We start from the raw sequence: 6000 nt of genomic DNA on the forward strand, positions 1-6000 counted from the left end.
ATCAAAACAACTGACTACATAGGAATGGCTATTGGTGTGTCACTGGGAGGAACAGTTACAAGACTTACTAATTGGACTTTGTATTCATTTCTCTCCTAATTGCTTGTTTAATTAAGGCATTTCACCTTGATCATAAATGCAGTCACATTTGATGAATCTTGACTGTGCTATGAAGATCCAACATATGTACGAAATGTTGTCATTAGAACTTAGGAAAACCAAACAACTAATTAGCTTTGAGATATTTAAAGGTTCAGTTCAGTTCAGTTCAGTTGCTCAGTCATGTCCAACTCTTTGTAACCCCATGAATTGCAGCACACCAGGCCTCCCTATCCATCACCAACTCCCGGAGTTCACTCAAACTCATGTCCATCGAGTGGGTGATGCCATCCAGCCATCTCATCCTCTGTCGTCCCCTTCTCCTCCTGCCCCCAATCCCTCCCAGTATCGGAGTCTTTTCCAGTGAGTCAACTCTTCACATGAGGTGGCCAAAGTACTGGAGCTTCAGCTTTATCATCAGTCCTTCCAAAGAACACCTAGGACTGATCTCCTTTAGAATGGACTGGTTGGATCTCCTTGCAATCCAAGGGACTCTCAAGAGTCTTTTCCAACACCACAGTTCAAAAGAATCAATTCTTCGGCGCTCAGCTTTCTTCACAAGGAGTAAGCATCTTTTAATCTTATGGCTGCAGTCACCATCTGCAGTGATTTTGGAGCCCCCCAAAATAAAGTCTGACACTGTTTCCACTGTTTTCCCATCTATTCCCCATGAAGTGATGGGACCAGATGCCATGATCTTAGTTTTCTGAATGTTGAGCTTTAAGCCAACTTTTTCACTCTCCTCTTTCACTTTCATCAAGAAGCTTTTTAGTTCTTCTTCACTTTCTGCCATAAGGGTGGTGCCATCCTGAGGTCATTGATATTTCTCCCGGCAATCTTGATTCCAGCTGTGCTTCTTCCAGCCCAGTGTTTCTCATGATGTACTCTGCATAGAAGTTAAATAAGCAGGGTGACAATATACAGCCTTGATGCACTCCTTTTCCTATTTGGAACCAGTCTGTTGTTCCATGTCCAGTTCTAACTGTTGCTTCCTGATCTGCATACAGGTTTCTCAAGAGGCAGGTGAAGTGGTCTGGTATTCCCATCTCTTTCAGAGTTTTCCACAGTTTATTGTGATCCACACAGTCAAAGGCGTTGGCATAGTCAATAAAGCAGAAATAGATGTTTTTCTAGAACTCTCTTGCTTTTTCCATGATCCAGTGGATGTTGGCAATTTGATCTCCGGTTGCCAGGAGCAACCTCATAAATTTTAGAATTATTCTCTGTTTTGTATATTAATTCACACATGCATGAAAAACCATAAGGGATCTGTGCAAATTATGATTTATTATTTCTTTATGATTTTTTTTCTCCCCTGGAGAAGGGAGAGGCTACCCACTCCAGTATTCTGGCTTGGAGAATTCTATGGACTGTAGTAGTAGTCCATGGGGCCCCAAAGAGACGGACACAACTGAGTGACTTTCACTTTATGCTTTTTTTAGTGAGGGGGTGGAGATGGGTGGGGGAGGATTAAAACCCCCAACATGCCATTGAGTGAAAGCAATTTGTTTGGCATTTAACATTACTTTTTCCTGTGACACTTTTTCCTCCCAGCTGCTCAAAGTACTTAATACATATCAACCAATAATCCTCACTACAGCCCAGCTAGAGAGAGTAGACAGCAAGTATAATCCTCTTGATGCACAAGGCCTACAGTCTGCTTGAAAATCCAGTGTGCAATTGATTTGGATGCTAAATGCATGAGCAGAGTATTTGTGCACTGGTTGAAAACTGCTGTCCAACCCATATGTGGCTAGTTTTTTTTTGCTTCTGGGCTTCTTTTCAATTGAGAATATATTGCTGAGTTTAAAAACACCAAATTGCAAACTGTTATACATGGATTAACATAGGCTTGACTTTCATAGGATGTTCTGGGCTATCATGGAAATCATGCAGAATTATTGAATGTGTGGAATAAACAAACGAATACTAGCAATAATGGTTATCATTTATTGAGTTCCTACTCTGCCTCAGGTGCACAGGCAGGTATTTTGCATACATTCTGCAAATTCCCCAAACAAGCCTGCAAGACAGGCCTAGTTACCCCTATTATTCAGATGAGCAGGGTGCAGTTATGAGAATTTAAGTTCTATCATCCAAAATGGAAGCACCAGTTACAGAGACTCTCGGCCAGACTCCCGTGAAGAAGGGCATGGCACCCCATCCCAGTGTTCTTGCCTGGGAGAACAGAGGAGCCTGGCTTGCTGCAGTCCATGGGGTCACAAAGAGCTGGACACAACGGAATGACTGAACAACAAAAACAAGGCCAGACTCACTATTTAGACACATTTCTTCACCTTTCCCCCAGTTTTGCCCTGCTCTCCTCCTTCTCTTTAGTCATTCAACAAACATTTACTGAACACAAACTTATGCCAGGCAGGCACTAGGGATTGGTATATGGTTGAGAACAAAGCAGTCAGACGTCCTGCCCTCATAGAGTTTGGCTTCTAGGCTGATGTCTGGATTTCTACAATGAAGTGGTGAGAAACAAACAGAATAGAGTTAGGTGTAAAGCAACAAAGAGAACCAAGGACACATAAAAGATGGAGATTGCCTAACCAAATACTGATCTCAGAGTTGCAAATTGTTATCCTTGTTTTCTTTAGTGATTTTATTTCGGTCATTTTTTGTATTAGCTCAGCACCAAGCATATGGAAAGAGGAGTAATGTGCTTTGCAACAAAATGACAGGGCTGTTAGCTGCTCCATTATAGCATGGAATTGTGAAAAATGCTCAAGGTTTAGGTGTAATATTCCCATAGAATAAGTTGCATCCAGAATGGTGGACCTAAGGTGGTAACCTACCATGTCTCTTCAGCATGACCCATGTTTCACCTGCCCAGTCCACAAGCCACTTTCTCTGTTAGCTAACATCTCCCTTATCCTCCACTCCATGCCCTAGTGGGTTGAACAGTCTCTTCCCAAGATTCGTGTCTACCCATCACAGCTCTCCACAACCGTTTGTCTTTTCTTTATTGGAGATATTCTCTGCTGTGCTCAATCCACACTTCATGAAGCTGTAGTTCCCGTTCTCTTGCCCTACCCCCAGCTCCATGCTGTCTGCAAATAACTGCAGCTTTTGTTATCTGGTCATATCCGGAGTGGCTGAGCACCCAGTGGCTCAGTTGTTAAAGAATCTGCCTGCTAAAGCAGAAGACCTGGGTTCGATCCTTGGGTCGGGAAGATCCCCTGGAGAAGGGAATGGCAACCCACTCCAGTATTCTTGCCTGGAGAATCCTGTGGACAGAGGAGCCTGGTGGGCTACAGTCCATGGGGTTGCAAAGAGTCGGACACGACTGACTGCCTAACACTTTCACCCTCATACAACCTCTAGAGTGGACCACATCCCTCTATCCCCACCCCCAGGTCATCCATCCAAGGGCCCCAAATGACCACCTCCAAACTGGCTTCTAATTGGGTCTTCTCGTGAGCTCAGAAATACTGCCCATGGAGCTTCCTTCTTCCCTCTTCAGAAGTAGTCCAACATGTGAAAAACACCTGAGCAGCAATCTGTGGCCTTCTCTCTGCATTAGGGCCTTGTGCTGTTACAGGAGGGTTCAGGGCACCGGTAGGGAAATTCACACGGTACCTTGTCTGGCATTACTAGAGCAAGCAAAGCCACACGGAACAGACTCTGTTCAACACAGGAAGACTCACTCACCTTTATGCCTTAATTGATCTTGGCGCCAATTTCTAACCTTCTCCAGAGAAAACATTTCCTCCCCAACAGAGCCTCTCAGAATGCGAGCAGGAAATTTACCCTCACCACACATGCAAAGAATCCCATTTTTGTCTAAAACTTGCATAAGCTTTTAAATGAAGCTCCTTTTTCTTAGAAAAGAACACTGTCATTGTTCTCTGGGGTGTATTGTTTTGCTGTTCCTATTATACATGCATTTGGGCCTAGAGGTTATAAAGATTCTGCTCTAGATAAGAAGGGCAGGAAATAAAATTAAGAATGTCTCTGGACACCAGGAACAAAATTGTTGCAACGATAAGTAGATTGAGCAGTAATTACTCAGGGAAATGATTTTGTTTCCAAGGATAAGGACAGAGGGCAATTTTGAAGTATAGATGGGCAGAAAACAACGAGTTTGTAAGAAAAAAAAAAATACAAGATCTGATTCCTGATTTAATGATTCTCAAAGGGTGGGCCATGACATGTAACCATTAGCATGATCTGGGAACTTGTTGGAAATGTACGTTCAGGCTCTATCTTGAAGCTACTGAATCAGAAACCGGGGATGAGGACCAGCATTCTGCACTTTAGCAGTGATTCTTCACTTTCCCAGTGATTCTGACGTATGCTAATGTTTAAGAACCGCTGGGTTTAAAAATAAAAACAAAACAAAACAACTCTTCTGTAGGGAGAATATTTAATTCAGGACACCTGGTGTAGGAAAAAGCTCAAGCAAAGCAATCAAAGGTCAATTTTGTTCCACTTGGGAAACTCGTCCCCCCTAGTTCTCTGGGTCAAGGCTGGGGAAAGCCCAGATGCCCCCACTGGTCCCTTTAGAATTCAAAGGAGGGCTTCAGAGCTGAGCTGCCAAAGACTTTGTAGCCAGACTAATTAGTCTCTAGGAATTTCCTGTAAGAGTTTGAAGGGCTGAGCTGGAAACTTGTAACTGGTGAAGTGGAGGAAAAAGGACCAACGACACTGCTGAAGTACCACAAAAGCTGGTCCTCCCCAAGAGGGACTGAAGGCAGCCTGTTTCTGTCTAGCAGGCTGTGAAAAGCCCTTCCTTTGCTCTGATGGGAACTGGGCTCAAGGGAGTTTCCCTTCCAGCAAGAAGTGAAGAATAAACCAAATGCTGGCCAGATCTCAAGCTGGGGTACACAGGCCAGCCGTCCTGTCTTCTCCCTGGCTTTTCCTCCTGCGTGCTTGTGTGCTCAGTGGCTCAACTGTGTCCGAATCCTTGCGACCCCATGGTCTGCAGCCCACCAGGCTCTTCTGTCCAGGGGGTTCTCCAGGCAAGAATACTGGAGTGGGTTGCCATTTCCTTTTCTAGGGGATCTTCCTGACACAGGGCTAGAACCCGTGTCTGCTGCATTGCAGGCAGATTCTTCATCTCTGAGCCATCAGGGAAGCCCTGCTTTCCCTTCTATACTCCCCTCTTCCTTTTTCCTCTGTTCTTCTTTCCTTCAGTGTGGTCACAGGACTTGCTGTGAAGGATCAGCTGACTGGTGGGAGCACCACCGCTGGACACAGAGTCTGGAGCTTGAGTCCACCATTGTAACCTCTTGGGATAGAAAGCTGTCTAATATCTTTCAGTTTTGATGTCTTTCTGCTGAAAATCTGCCATGGTGAAAAGCTTCATCCAGTGAGAAATGCTGTTAGAGTTCTAAGACCTCTCATTTGCCTTTGACAAACTCACTAGTCCACCCACTGCCTTCTGTCCAATGACACACTTTAACTAGACCAGCTTTTCAGGACTGTCTCAATTTTGAGATCAATGGCTTGTGTTTCTTCCCTGGAATCCCTCCATCATGCATTCATTTGTGCATTCAGCAAAGGCTTTCTGAGCACTGACTTCATACTGTGCTCATCATATCTTTGGGTTCCAGGAGCATTGGGGGGCAGTGATGTGCATCTTCTTACTTCTCCGTCTTTACTTTTGTGGCACCCTGCCCTCTGCCTGGGGATTCCCTGGTGGCTGAGATGGTCCCACCTTCCCTCAGCAGTCCCACCTAACTGCTGACTGCTTACCTAACCTTCATAGTTATGTTAAAATATCTCTCACTCTAGCTTTCTCTGCTCAGCCCCCGTTCCCAAGTGGATGAAGTGTTTTCTCCTTTGTGTCTTTCATATTTGCTTCTTTCTACCTTTTGTTTTTTCTTTCTTCCCTTCCTCCTTTCTTTCTTTCCATAGCACATCTCTATTTTAAACATCACTATACTTTTT

The sequence above is a fragment of the Ovis aries genome, chromosome 7 (assembly GCF_016772045.2).
Source record: "Ovis aries strain OAR_USU_Benz2616 breed Rambouillet chromosome 7, ARS-UI_Ramb_v3.0, whole genome shotgun sequence".
Lineage (NCBI taxonomy): Eukaryota > Metazoa > Chordata > Mammalia > Artiodactyla > Bovidae > Ovis > Ovis aries.